Genomic DNA, 14055 nt, shown 5'->3' with positions numbered 1-14055 from the left:
TAAAGAAACTCTCTGTTTATTAGATTCCTTCCTCACAAAATAGCATGGACAATACCTATGTATATTTCAAATGTAAACTTCAACAGAAAGCATTTTCTTAGAAAAGGCAGCTGTCAACCACACCAGGATCTCAGCCCAGAGACCTGAGTTCAGCTCCCACTCGACACCACCCCATCACTTCCACATCCTCCTCCACATCTCCAGGTGGTGGTGGTGATGATGATGATGACAATGATAATGATGATGGTGGTGGTGGTACCTCCCAGGAATTAATCACTTACTATATTCGAGGCGCTCTTCTGTGCCTGAGCGTTTGCCATGGATGATATAGAAGTACCACAGTTATCTCCACTTAACAAGTAAAAATAACAAGAGACAGAGAAAACAAGTAACCTGTGCAAAGTGACAGCCATTCAGCGGCTCCCTCACCCACCTGTTTAACCCAACCATCCAATTTGTGGACGGGATAGTAAAAATCTCCATTTTCTCACTTTCGGTAACATGCCAATTGTTACGTCTAAAAATTGTAATCAGCCTTCTGATTTGGATATGCCTGAACAAGCCTCACATGAGTAAGGGCAGGACTAAGGTGAACTGGGTCACTTTGTGACGGCCACTTTCTTATGCCCACCGCAGAACATTCTGTCATTGAACATCTGGAACCAGAGAAGACGAATACTAAGAATTCACTTCAGCCACCTACCCGTGCTGGGAGCTGTAGGATGCCGTGCAGAGAGTAGGGCTCTCAGTGTCAGTCCTGGGTTCAAGCCCGGCTCCCCCGCTTGGCAGCTGAGTCATGAGGAAAATTTCTTATCTTCTCAGTGTCAGTTTCTCCTCTGCGGAGAGTGACACCACTCTCACAGTACAGACTACCCTACAAAACAGCTAACAATTTCATCCTGGCCCCCAGTACACACTTCACTATAATAGCATCATACTCAGGGTGGGAAGGTTTGAATCCCCAGATGATCACTATAAGATATCTGCAGAAGGGACAGAAAACTCAGAAGACAGGAAAGGACCAAATTTAGAGATAGCCGTTCTATCTCTGCTAGAACTAATCTTGACTAAAATAACCCCAAATGTGCTACTTCCTCTTTCCTGGAACAAAGAACGAATGTATCATCTGTGAGAGCTTCCATCAAAGTTTCCCCTGATCCGCTCTCACTTCTACACAAATGTTTTCGGATTACGACCAGCAGCGGCATACCAGTGGTGAGGAAAGGAACTGGCGAGGGGATTGGGGGGCACTGATCAGGCCATCAGCCTCTACCTTTACCCAAATGACCTCAGGAACGTCACTTGTTGAGAGGTACTAGGAAGCTGATGGTTCATCACACCTCAGGGAAGTATGATCCTTGTTCCGACTCATTTGTCCTCTTTCTTGGTAATCTGCTTCCCCATTACCAAAGCTATTTTTTTAATTAAGAACAAATTTTTAACGTTCATTCATTTTTGAGAGACAGAGCATGAGTAGGGGAGGTGCAGAGAGAGAGAGAGAGAGAGAAAGACACAGAATCCAACGTAGGCTCTAGGTTCTGAGCTGTCAGCACAGAGCCCAACTCAAGGCTCAAGCTCACAGACCACTGTGAGGTCATGACCTAAGCTGAAGTCGAATGCCACTGAACCACCCAGGCACCCCTATGAAAGCTATCCTTAAAACAACTCTTACTCCCCTGACAAGATAGATCAAGAAGAAGGTCGAGAGGGTAAGAGGTTGGCTCAGTGGCTTATACCTCAGAAGGTGCTTTGGCCCAACCACTATCCTCATCATCCCCAAACAAGATTTGACCGTTCGTGTCTGTCAGACATCACAACTACTTGCTGGGTGGCTGCTGACATTAAGCCTAAGTGACCAGTGAGCCAAGTGGTTTGGAACCCTAACATTTAACTCCAAAACATCTTCATGGTATTTGCTACCTCAAGTTGACAGTCAGTCACTCTTAGAGATGTTTCACAAGAACACTTGATGAATCTTATGAGTAAAAGCAGATACAGATACAAAAGAAGATATATTGACCGATTCCATTTATATGAAGTTTAAAAACAGGCAAAACTAATCTCTAGTGCTAGAAGTCAGAACAGGGGACACCTCGGGTGGGGGATTTCTGGGTGAGAGAAAGAAGAAATGTTCTTTTCTTAATTGAAGTCCCGCCCGGTTAACCAGTGTATTCACTTTGTGAGAAACGTCTAGAACTGTACCCTCATGATTTTCTATATGTATGTTATACTTTAGAGAGTTTATTGAAAGAAAGAGGAGGAGCAGGAGGGAACAAAAGAAAGAATGAAAGAAAATAGGGGCACCTGGGTGGCTCAGTGGGTTGAGCATCCAACTCTTGATTTCAGCTTAGGTCAAGATCCCAGAGTTGTGGGATCAAGGCCCACACTGGGCTCCATGCTGAGCATGGAGCCTGCTTGGGATTCTCTATCCCTCTCCCTCTGCCCCTCCCCAGCACATGCACATGCTCTCTCTCTCTCTCTCTCTCTCTCAAAAAAACAAAAAAACAAAAAAACAAAAAACAAAAAAAAACCAGTCTGAAAAGATGTGACATTAATTAAAATCACAATGAGCCATCACTATACATGTATTAGAACAGCTAAAGTAAGAAACATTGATCATGCCCAATGCTGACAAGGATTTGGAGAAACTGGATCTCATACATTGCTGCTGTGAAAGTAAAATGGCATAGATACTCTGAAAAAAAATTTTTTTTTGCAGTGTTTACCATACAATTCAGCACTCAACGGTCTTGGACATTTATCTCAGAAGAAATAAAAATTTATTTCCCCCTAAAACATGTATACAAATGTTCATAGCACAAATGTTTATGTATGGTAGAAAAATATTAGAAACAATTCCAATGTCCTTCAATGGATGAATGGTTGGACAAACTCTAGAATGTCCACATAATGGAATACTACTCAGAAATAAAAAAGGATGAATTGCTGATACAAGCAGCAACCAGAATGGACCCCCTAGGGCATTCCGCTTTGGTGGAAAAAGGCAATCTCAAAAGATTACATACTCTTTCTGTCCCTTTCCAATGTTTAAGGTGTCGAAATGAGGATGTGGTGGGTCCTCTGGTGTGAAATTCTGGATTTCCCTGGGTCTTCTGGTAGGAATCGTGATCTACTAGCCTGACAACACAGGAGCCAAAAATCTGTATATCATCTCTCTGAAAGGGATCAGGGGTCAACTGAACAGACTTCCTGCTGCTGTGGATGTCATGGTGATGGCCATAGTAAAGAAAGGCACAGCAGAACTCAGAAAGAAGGTACATACAGAAGTGGCAATTTGACAACAAAAGTCATATTGGAGGACAGACGGTGTGTTTCTCTATTTTGAAGATAAGGTGGAGGTCATAGCAAAATACAAGGCAAAATGAACGACTGTGCTGTCACTGGACCAGTTGCAAAAGAGTGTATAGACTTGTGGCCAAGGATTGCATCCAACGCTGGCACCATTGCACAATTCTTTGGTGTCTTTGTTAAAAATACTAATAAAAATTATTTGTTCCCCCCCAAATTACATACTTTATGAGTCCATTTATACAACACTCCCAAAATGATAAAACCACAGAGCTGGAGAACAGATGACTGGTTTCTAGGGATGGGAGGGGGATGAAGTAGGCGGGGGTGTGAGTACAAAGAGGTGGGTGGCCTGAGAGAATTCCTTTGTGGTAATGAAACTGTTCTGTGTCTTTTCATAATTTTTTAAAATTATTTTTAAGTTTATTTATTTTGAGAGAGAAAGTGCACAAGAGGGGTAGGGGCAGAGAGAGGGAAAAGTGAATCCCAAGCAGGCCCTGCACCATCAGCACAGAGCCTGATGCAGGGCTTGAACCCACAAATCATGGGACCATGACCTGAGCCAAAACCAAGAGTCAGATGCTTAACGACTGAGCCACCCAGGCGCCCCCGAAACAGTTCTGTATCTTGGTTTTGGTGGTAGTTACACAAATCTATATATGGGATAAAATTACATAGGACTCTACACACACAAATGCAGTAAAAAAATAATGAACCAGGGGCACCTGAGTGGCTCAATCGGTTAAGCATCTGCCTCCTGATCTCAGCTCCGATCTTCAACTCAGGGTCATGAGTGCAAGCCCCGCATTGGGCTCCAATGCTGCATGGAGTCTACTTAAAAAAAAAAAAAAAAAAGTAACGAATGTTATTTAGTAAAAATTAAATAAGGTCTGTAGTCTGGTACCAATCTACTGATGTCAGTCCCTGGTTTTGATATTGTAGTGCACCTCCACAACAGGTCACAGCTGGAGAAAGCTGGGTGAAGGGTACATAGGACTCTTCATACTATTTTTACAACTTCTTAGGAGTCTTTAATTATTTTAAAAATAAAAGTGTACAAAACAAAGAGAGAGAGAGAGAAGACTCTTCAACCCTGGCCATTTTCGATTAGCCCCATGTGTGTTTGCAAAGCCCGTGCCCTTCGGGCAGGGTTGTTACCACATAGCTCCTGTGTCCTACCATCAGGCACTGTCAGATGAAAACACACAGTATTACGTGGAAGCTCATCTACAGAAAACACTCACGAATGGTGAGGGAGAGGAGCAACCAAATTATGCTTCTTAGGTTCACTGGTTCACGTCTCTTGATTCTGGGGCTTGTATGCTATGCATAGTGGGTTCCATATTAACTCTGAATTTAAGACCCTTTAACTGAAAGTGGAATCTTCATATCTGTGTAGAAAGATTTTCTTAAGTGTCGTGAACACTACACAGAAGAGAGGCAGGAGGGAAGGGAGATTCAGGAGACAGGTTGACCAAAGCAAAGCCATTTTGGTTTTAGGCTGACCCTTAGCCTACAAGTCAGCAGGTCATAAAAAGAGTCACAGGAACCAAAGATTCCAAGACCCCACTCCCTCTGGCAGGTAAAAGCTACATAGGCTGAACATTCTTTTTTTTTTTTAATTTTATTTTAATGTTTATTTATTTTTGAGAGAGGGGGAAGGGGCACAGAGAGAGGGGGACAGAAGATCTAAAGTAGGCTCCGCGCTGACAGCAGAGTGTCTGACATAGGGCTCAAACCCACGTACCGTGAGATCATGACCTGAGCAGAGGTAGGATGCTTAACTGACTGAGCCACCCAGGTGCCCCTAGGCTGAACATTCTTAAAATTTCTCCCTGTAGGTAATCCACAACCCTAAGACAATTAAAAAACTACTCACCCAATGTAAGTGATACACCCAAAATTTAAAGAGTAAGCCCTTCCCTATAAAGTTAGTTAATTTTTGCAAACTTATAAAAGCTTTTGTTAGAGGCAAAGGGAAGTCATCTTCCCTATCTGGGAGGAGAGACCACCACTTTGTCTATGAAGTAGCTCCTTTCTTCTCTACTTAGTAAACCTTTGTCCCTTTCTCTTAAAGTCTTGCTCTTAAATTCTTCCTTGTGCAAAGCCAAGAACCCTCTAGGCCGCTGGCTTGAGGCCCTCCCACTCAGAGCCTTAGTCCATTTGGCATCATAAAGGTAAGCTACTTAGGAAAAACATCCGTATTAAAATTAGCGCTAGAAAAAGACTGAAAAGCTTAGGTTGTCTTACATTTCAAACTTTGTTCTTGCTGATAGCAACCAGGAAGTTAGAGCCTCTTACTAAGATGGCAGCTTTCTCTTTCCTTAAGTTAAAGAGAGTGAGGAGTTAGAGTGCTTTCGGTGGGATTGCTTCTTTTAAAGTCTGGGAGAAAGAAATGTAGCAAATGCTAGCTTCATACAGACCAGAAGGGACATCTTTCTTGGGCTGCTAATGAAAACCAAACTGGCTCAGCAGGTAGGGTAGGTTTTTGAGTAATCAGCCATGTTTATATTATTTTTTTGGTTGAAATTATGCGGTTAGTCAAGAGATAGGTAGAACAAACTAAAACTGAAACTTCAAAAGCCCATCTTTTTGTCATCAGGAGATATAAAAAAAAATCCTGCCATGAGTCACCGAGGATCAGGAAGTGTTGTGATTTGTCCAAAAAGGACTTTGGACACCAATTCTCTGAACACAGCCCAATGAAAGGGAAAAGCTCCTCGTCTTGTATAGAGCCACAAGGAAAGCCACTGGAGATGAAACACAGCCAGGGCCTAAACTACACATTGGCTCCTTCGTCAGGCTGTGTTGCCTAGTCCTTGGCTAGCAAGAGGACATTGCTGCTTGTTAACGTTTTCCTCCTGAAGACTCAGGGAGCTGGGCAGTGATCAGTGACAAGCAAGCAGACAGAACCAAATAGTGGGCAGGACCCACTGAGATCTGGCTCACTGGCTAGGCTGGCAAGAAACATGGAAGGGCCATGCTCATTGGACCGGTTCAATCATGTGCTTCGTGTTTTGGTCTTAGCCCTCCGGGGTCACAGATATACCCCACTGAGCACAAGGATGTGAAGCCAGAGTTTATCTAGCTTTACAAGTTTGGCTGCAATCTACTTCCAGAAAAATGATGTTTTTAAAATGTCTCCCCCGGGTGCCTGGGTGGCCCAGTCGGTTAAGCATCCAACCTTGGCTCAGGTCATGATCTCGTGGTTCGTGAGTTCCAGCCCTGTGTTGGGCTCTGTACTGACAGGTCAGAGCCTGGAGCCTGCTTCAGATTCTGTGTCTCCCTCTCACTCTGCCCCTCCCCTACTCACACTGTGTCTCTCTCTCTCTCTCAAAAATAAATAAACATTAAAAATCAAAAATAGTTTGGCGCTTGACCCCTCCCAGGACCCGTGATGCCAAGACCCTAGCAGGAGACAAGGAAGAGTCGGGTTGAACCCCAGCTGAGTTGAGGGCTTGTGGTCTAGTCTCCTCAGCCTGCCCCACCTCAAGAAATGAGTGGTGGATTGGCCCCACATAAAAGCACAGTATATGTATCCAACTTGCCCCTTTCCCTGACCAAGAATGACTTACACTGGATATTTTCCCAGTACAGCAAAGTTGTAAAGGTTACTATGATGAAAGATAAAGATACCAGGAAGTGCAAAGGAGTTGCATTTACTTTATTTTTGGATAAAGACTCTGCACAAAACTGTACCAGGGCAATAAGCAACCAACAGTTATTTGGAAGAGTGATAAAAGCAAGCATCGCTGTCGACCAGGGAAGAGCACTGTAGTTCATTCAAAAAAGAAACTACTTTGATAAGTCTAAGTGCTATGAATAGTATTGGTATTGTCATCTCGAGAAAAAATATAGGTATTAAAAAGATGTGTTTGACAAAAATGAACTCAAAATGGATGAAAGACCTCAATGTAAGACAGGAATCCATAAAAATCATCGAGGAGAAAGCAGGCAAAAACCTCTTCGACCTCAGTTGCAGCAACTTCTTACCCAACATGTCTCCAGAGGCAAGGGAAACAAAAGCAAAAATCAACTACTGGGACCTCATCAAAATAAAAAGCATCTGCACAGTGAAACTAAAAGGCAACCGACGGAATAGGAGAAGATATTTGCAAAAGACATATCAGATAAAGGGTTAGTATCCAAAATCTATACAGAACTTATCAAACTCAACACCCAGAAAACAAATAATCCACTGAAGAAATGGGCAAAAGACATGAATAGATACTTCTCTAAAGAAGACATCCAGATGGCCAACCGACATGAAAAAATGCTCAACATCACTCATCATCCGGGAAATACAAATCAAAACCATAATGAAATACCACCTCAACGCCTGTCAGAATGGCTAACATTAACAACTCAGGCAACAACAGATGTTGTCCAGGATGCGGAGAAAGAGGATCTCTTTTGCACTGCTGGTGGGAATGCAAACTGGTGCAGCCACTCTGGAAAACAGTATGGAGTTTCCTTAAAAAATTAAAAATAGAATTACCCTACGACCCAGCAATTGCACTACTAGGTATTTACCCAAGGGATACAGGTGTGCTGTTTCGAAGGGCACATGCACCCCAATGTTTATAGCAGCACTATCCACAATAGCCAAAGTATGGAAAGAGCCCAAATGTCCATCGATGGATGAATGGATAAAGAAGATGTGGTATAGATATACAATGGAGTATTACTCCAAAAAGAATAAAAAAATCTTTTTGCAATCAAAAAGAAGGAAACCTTGCCATTTGCAACTATGTGGATGGAACTGGAGGGTATGATGCTAAGCGAAATTAGTCAGAGAAAGACAAAAATCATATGACTTCACTCATATGAGGACTTGAAGATACAAGACACATGAACATAGGGAAGGGAAGCAAAAATAATATAAAAACAGGGAGAGGGATAAAACAGAAGAGACTCATAAATATGGAGAACAAACAGGTTTACTGGAGGGGTTGTGGGAGGGGGGGATGGGCTAAATGGGTAAGGGGCACTAAAGAATCTACTCCTGAAATCATTGTTGCACTATATGCTAATTTGGATGTAAATTTTTAAAAATTAAATAAAAAAAAATAAAGACACTATTAATGGTAAAACAAAACAAAAACCAGACTATCCCATGAAGAACACAAGACACCCTAAGTATTCTGTTACCTCTATTGGAGCCAAGGGGGGGAAATAGTCATATGGTACCTAGTTTTCAAAGATGGCCCCAGAAAACCATGCATGACAGATTTAATGCCCTTGTGGAGACCTTCCTATACTAAATCATAGTTGGACTTAAGTGCAGTAAAGGGGTAACTCAGCAGGCTTGGGATGATCAAAACTTGTACAATCCAGAGGTGCCTGGGTGGCTCGGTCAGTTAAGTGTCCCACTTTGGCTCAGGTCATGATCTCATGGTTTGTAAGTTCAAGCCTCGAATTGGGCTCTATGCTGGCAATGTGGAGCCTGCTTGGGATTCTCTCTCTCTGCCACTCCCCAACTCATGCTCTCTGTCTTGAAATAAATAAACAAACTTAAAAAAAATTTCATGCAATCCAAAGAAAGAACCAACCCGTGACTAGCTAGAAACAATCTCTAAATCCTTGACAGATCCTCTTTAATTAGAGTGTCTTCGTGTATCAAGGGCCTTGGGCCATGCCAGATAGTTTGTGCTAACAATGTGATTTCTGATTAACTTATGTTTTATTTGCCTGGGACTTTGGACCATCCTGTAACAGTTTGACTTCTGGGGGTTCTGGAGACTGAGTAACTAAGGTCGGTCATGTGGGCATTCCAGGCCTATCTGAGCGACTCCTAATAAAAAGCCAGACATCATGGGTCCTGTTGGCCACACTGTACGTGGTGTCATACATCATTGCCAGGACAATTAAATGTTATCTGTAAAACTCGACTAGAAGAAGACATCTGGAAGCTTGCACCTGATTTCTCTTGGATTCTGTCCTATGTGCCTTTTTCCTTTGCTAATTTTAATCCATATCCTTTCACTGTAATAAACCTTAATCATGAGTGTAACAGCTTTTCTGAGTTCTGCAAGTCCTTCTAGCAAATCATCAAACCTGAAGGTGGTCTTGAGGACCCTACGCCTAGCCTGTAGTTTGCTTTAACCAGTAGAATGGGGCAGAAGGAACAGCGTGCCTGTGCTGGACATTTGTCTTAAGAAGGTCTGGAAACTTCTGTTCCTGCACTTTTGGATGCCCTGACTAATAAGTAGAGACTAGGGGAAGAGGCGAGGCTGGCACAGTGGCACAGTCAAATCTCCAGAGGACTCCAGTCTGAGCCACTATCTGACCACAACCACGGAAAACCCCGATAAAGACAACTGACCAGTTATGCCCAGTCAACCCACAGAATCATGGGAGAAAAAAAATGGTTGTGGTCTTTTTTTTTTTTTTAATGTTTACTTATTTTTGAGAGAGAGAGAGTGAGCTGGGGAGGGGCAGAGAGAAGGGGACAGAGGATCCTAAGCAGGCTCCATGCTGACAGCACAGATTCTGATGAGGGGCTCGAGGCTCGAATCATGAACCATGAGATCATGACCTGAGCCGAAGTCAGATGCTTAACCCACTGAGCCACTCAGGTGCCCCCAAAATGGTTGTTGTTACTTAAACCAGTAAAGTTTGGGGTGGCTTATTATGTAGCAATAGAAAACTAACACCAACCAGAACGATAAAATAATTGAAGAGATTCCGAATGTAACTGGCTAAGAGATCATGTGTAAGTAATGGCCGGAAACCATTCCTTTCAACAAATCGACTCGAGAGAATTTTCCTAAATTGAAAGCAAAAGACAATTTTTTTTTAAGGAAACCAGAAATGAATGAAATGCTCTCAGGCTTTGGAAATCTGTTGTTTAATTTATTTAAGATTCCAGGTTTATTTTCATCGCTTGTTTGCAAACAGCAAGAGGCCATCGATAAAGAACACCTCACAAAGGGACGGCCTTCAGGTTTCAATGCCCACTGTGTTTTATCCTTAAAATGAGAATGTGAGGTAGTTGATCTTATTTGAAGTTCAGATAAGGCAAGAGAGGGGCCGGCAGACAGGAGCTAGACCCACTGGTTTCACCTGCACATGCCTTCTGTACCCACAGGGTTCTACCTGACCACCCACCAGTGAGTTCCCGGGAGGGAGAGATGCCAAATTCCCCACACGTGGTGTTCGACAATACTGTGCAATATTTCCACTTGTGGATCTCACTGCAAGCTCAGTGAATATTTTCAGCAAGCTAAAACCGTGACTCCTTGGTCGTGAGAACACAAAGTCCGTGTGATTAGGGAAAAGCAATAATACCAGCAACTTAATTATTAGCAAGCCCTCTTGCAGGACATTAAATGTCTTATAAAAATGTATAATTTGCTTTGCAAGTATTTATCCTTTCGGGATAATAAGCGGTCTTAGAAAAAAGCAGTAAGAGCTGCTGAACAGTCACTTGGGCTGGTTGAGGGGTGGCTCGTTTGCAGGAAAATGGAACCTGGATTTCTCTCTCATAAAACATCGATCATCCCAGATAATGGCGACAGTCCAGGTATGTGTACTCAGACTTTTCACTTGCGTGTCTTGAATTTATACCTCACATCAGGCAGGTTTAAGTGACTTCATTAATCCATCGGCTTTTCTTTATTTTCTAATTTTTTAAAGTTTATTTATTTTAAGAGAGAAAGAAAGCACAAGTGGGAAGGGGGGGAGAGAGAGAGAAAGAGAGAGAGAGAGAGAGAGAGAGAGAGAGATCCCAAGGAGGATCCACACTGTCAGCACAGAGCCCAATCTGGGGCTCGAACCTAAGAATGGTGAGATCATGACCTGAGCCAAACAAAGGCAGATGCTTAACTGACTGAGCCACCCAGGGGCCCCAATCCATCAGCTTTAAAAAAATTTTTTTTTACATTTATTTATTTTTGAAAGACAGAGAGACAGAGCACAAACGGGGAGGGTCAGAGAGAGGGAGACACAGAATCTGAAGCAGGCTCCAGGCTCTGAGCTGTCAGCACAGAGCCTGACATGGGGCTTGAACTCACAAACCGTGAGATCATTACCTGGGCCGAAGTTGGACGCTCAACCAACTGAGCCACCCAGGCGCGCCCCTCGCAACCCATCAGCTTTTAAATGAAAAAACCGAAGTACAGAGAAGCACATTGTCTTAGGTTGTTCTGTGAATCAAAACATATTCTTTCCTTGTGTTAAGAACAAAAGTACCAAAAACCTCCTAACTGCAGAGAACAAACTGGTGGTTACCTGAGGGGAGGTGAGTGGGGGGATGGGTGAGATAGGTGATGGGGATTAAGGAGGGCACTTGTGACGAGCACCGGGCATTGTATGTGAGAGTGTGGAATCACTAAATTGTACACCTGAAACTAATATAACACTGTATGTTAACTATACTGGCATGAAAAACAAACAAACCCCAAGCACCAGATCAGCACCTTATCTCCATGAGGCAGAAACGGTTACATATCTATTAGCGAGGCAGGCAAAGAATTTCCTCAGCCACCCATGAAGGAAGATGAGGGGGCCTTATCCATTCGCTGGCTCATCTTGCAAAGATCTCATGGAAATTTGGTGGACACAGAGCACAGTTCTGTGTACTGAAGAACATTTTCCAAAGCACAGATGTTTTTCTCTTAACCGTGAACGCTGGCTGACTTGTCTGTATCCTTTTTCAGTGCTCAGCAGACGGGACGTTTTTGGAGTGTCTTGTCCCCTAGAACTTGGGGCTGATGTTCGCTGCTGGACAGAAAACACGTCTTTGGCTAGACAGGCATAAAAACACATCTTTGGCTGGTGACACAAAAATGTTTCCATTTTGGGAAATTCCCTGAGATAAAAGTGTTTTTCTGGCTCTGGGCATATGTAAGTAACCATGAGGACACTTCAGTAAAAGCAATAATGGATTTTCAATAGCTTGCCATGATAGTGCTATGTGATTATGAGCTCCTGTAGGTTTTCCTGTTGTTTCATTTTGGAAACAAAAAGTTGACTCATTTCTGGTTAGTGCGACAGGGGTTTCTATAAAGACTTTACCTGAACATCCTAAGGACAATCATGTCAGAGCTTGGATAAAAGTTTCTCTTTCATTAATACCACTGACTGCTAAAACCTGCTTTGTGTTTGACAAATTTCATAGAAGCTTTATACCCAGGAGGAATGCAATATATCAAATAAAACAGTGATTTTTCAAATACTGCAAAGTTCAACTACTTTAGATAATGCAAGTTTGGAAATGCAAGCTTCACTAAAAATGTAAAAATATTATAAATCTTATTAACGTACTAATTAAATTTGTTTTATTACAATACTTTAATTTCCTAGCAATTACATAGCACTTAGCTATTTACTACAAATATTTCATCAAATGGGTAGAGATGCTCATCTTTGATTTAGTATCTGTCAAGAATGGTATGCTAAGTTACAATTAGGGGGGGTCTCATCAGGGATTTCAACGATAAATCACAATTCTCTTGGTGCCTGGGTGGCTCAGTTGGTTGAGCAACCAACTTCAGCTCAGGTCATGATCTTGCGGCTCGTGAGTTCGAGCCCCCCATCGGGCTCTGTGCTGACAGCGTGGAGCCTGGAGCTTCTCTGTCCCTCCCCCGTTCACGTTCTGTCTCTGTCTCTCAAAAATAATAGATCAACATTAAAAAAAATTTTTAATTAACTTGCTCAGATATTTCTAGCATCTAAACCTGACAAATAACAGTTATATTTCCAAGTGAAGCCATACCTTTGCTGGGGAACACAATGGTGAAGGTTGCTTCTGTCTTGGTTGTGGGCACATAAAGTGCCCTTCTCAACCATGGAAAGACTGCCTCAGGGGAGGCGCACACTGTACCCCACGGATCATCGTTGGTTGTGAGCACCTTGAATTGAAGTTCTGGAGGGGACTGAAATTTGAGCTATGAGAAGTCTCCAAATTGGAAGCTGTATTGAAAAGTTCACAAAATGTCTCTGATCATACCTAGATCTTAATAGATCAGACCTGCATGATTTAAGTACAGTCTCATATGTCACTCTGTGAAAAACCATTTCAGAAGCACACTGCCCATTGTTATCTGAAGCAATGATGTTTCTAGAAATGTCTTTACCCATACCATATTTAAAGAAAAATAGGGTTTTATAGATATCCTGGTTTTGACACTTAATAGTCTAAGTGAACTTGGGCAATCCCTTAATTTCTCTTGTAGTTTCCTCATCTGTGTGCTGGAACCTAATAATCACTCTGTTAATACCTAATATTATCACTCACTTATATTATATTAACTCAAAATATTTGCAGAAAAGCCATCAGCATGAAATTTTGAAAAATCAATTTCTAACACAATTCATGATTTTTTTCTAAAATGTAAAAGACTCAATTTTTAAAAATGTTCTTAAGGCCCTCAAATGACTATTAACTTGGCTCAGAATTATCCATCTTGAGCATATTTGGATTCTTTCCAGCCTTTCCAACCCTTCCCCAAAACTAAATTCATGCATAGGGGAGTCTGGTTGCATCAGAAATGAACTTACAGATCAAGACTTTGTAGCTGGGGCACCTGGGTGGCTCAGTCAGTTAAGGGCCTGACTCTTGGTTTTGGCTCAGGCCATGATCTCATGGTTCATGAGTTCGAGCCCTGCATTGGACTCCGTGCTGATGGTGCGGAGCCTGCTTGGGATTCTCTCTCCATCTCTCCCTGTCTCTTTGCCCCTCCCCTGCTCATCTCTCACTCTCTCTCAAAATAAATAAACTTCAAAAAAATTTTTTTTAATCTA

General features: G+C 42.4%; 1 pseudogene; it reads left to right on the top strand.

Moving 5' to 3' along the window:
• The first annotated feature begins 2810 nt into the window (after window positions 1-2810).
• On the top strand, window positions 2811-3541 carry LOC106978919 (60S ribosomal protein L23-like; annotated as a pseudogene).
• Window positions 3542-14055: the final 10514 nt, after the last annotated feature.

This window comes from Acinonyx jubatus, chromosome A1, assembly GCF_027475565.1.
Source record: "Acinonyx jubatus isolate Ajub_Pintada_27869175 chromosome A1, VMU_Ajub_asm_v1.0, whole genome shotgun sequence".
Classification (NCBI taxonomy): domain Eukaryota; kingdom Metazoa; phylum Chordata; class Mammalia; order Carnivora; family Felidae; genus Acinonyx; species Acinonyx jubatus.
The sequence above is the reverse complement of the archived record's forward strand: the minus strand, read 5'-3'. Positions and strand labels throughout refer to the sequence as shown.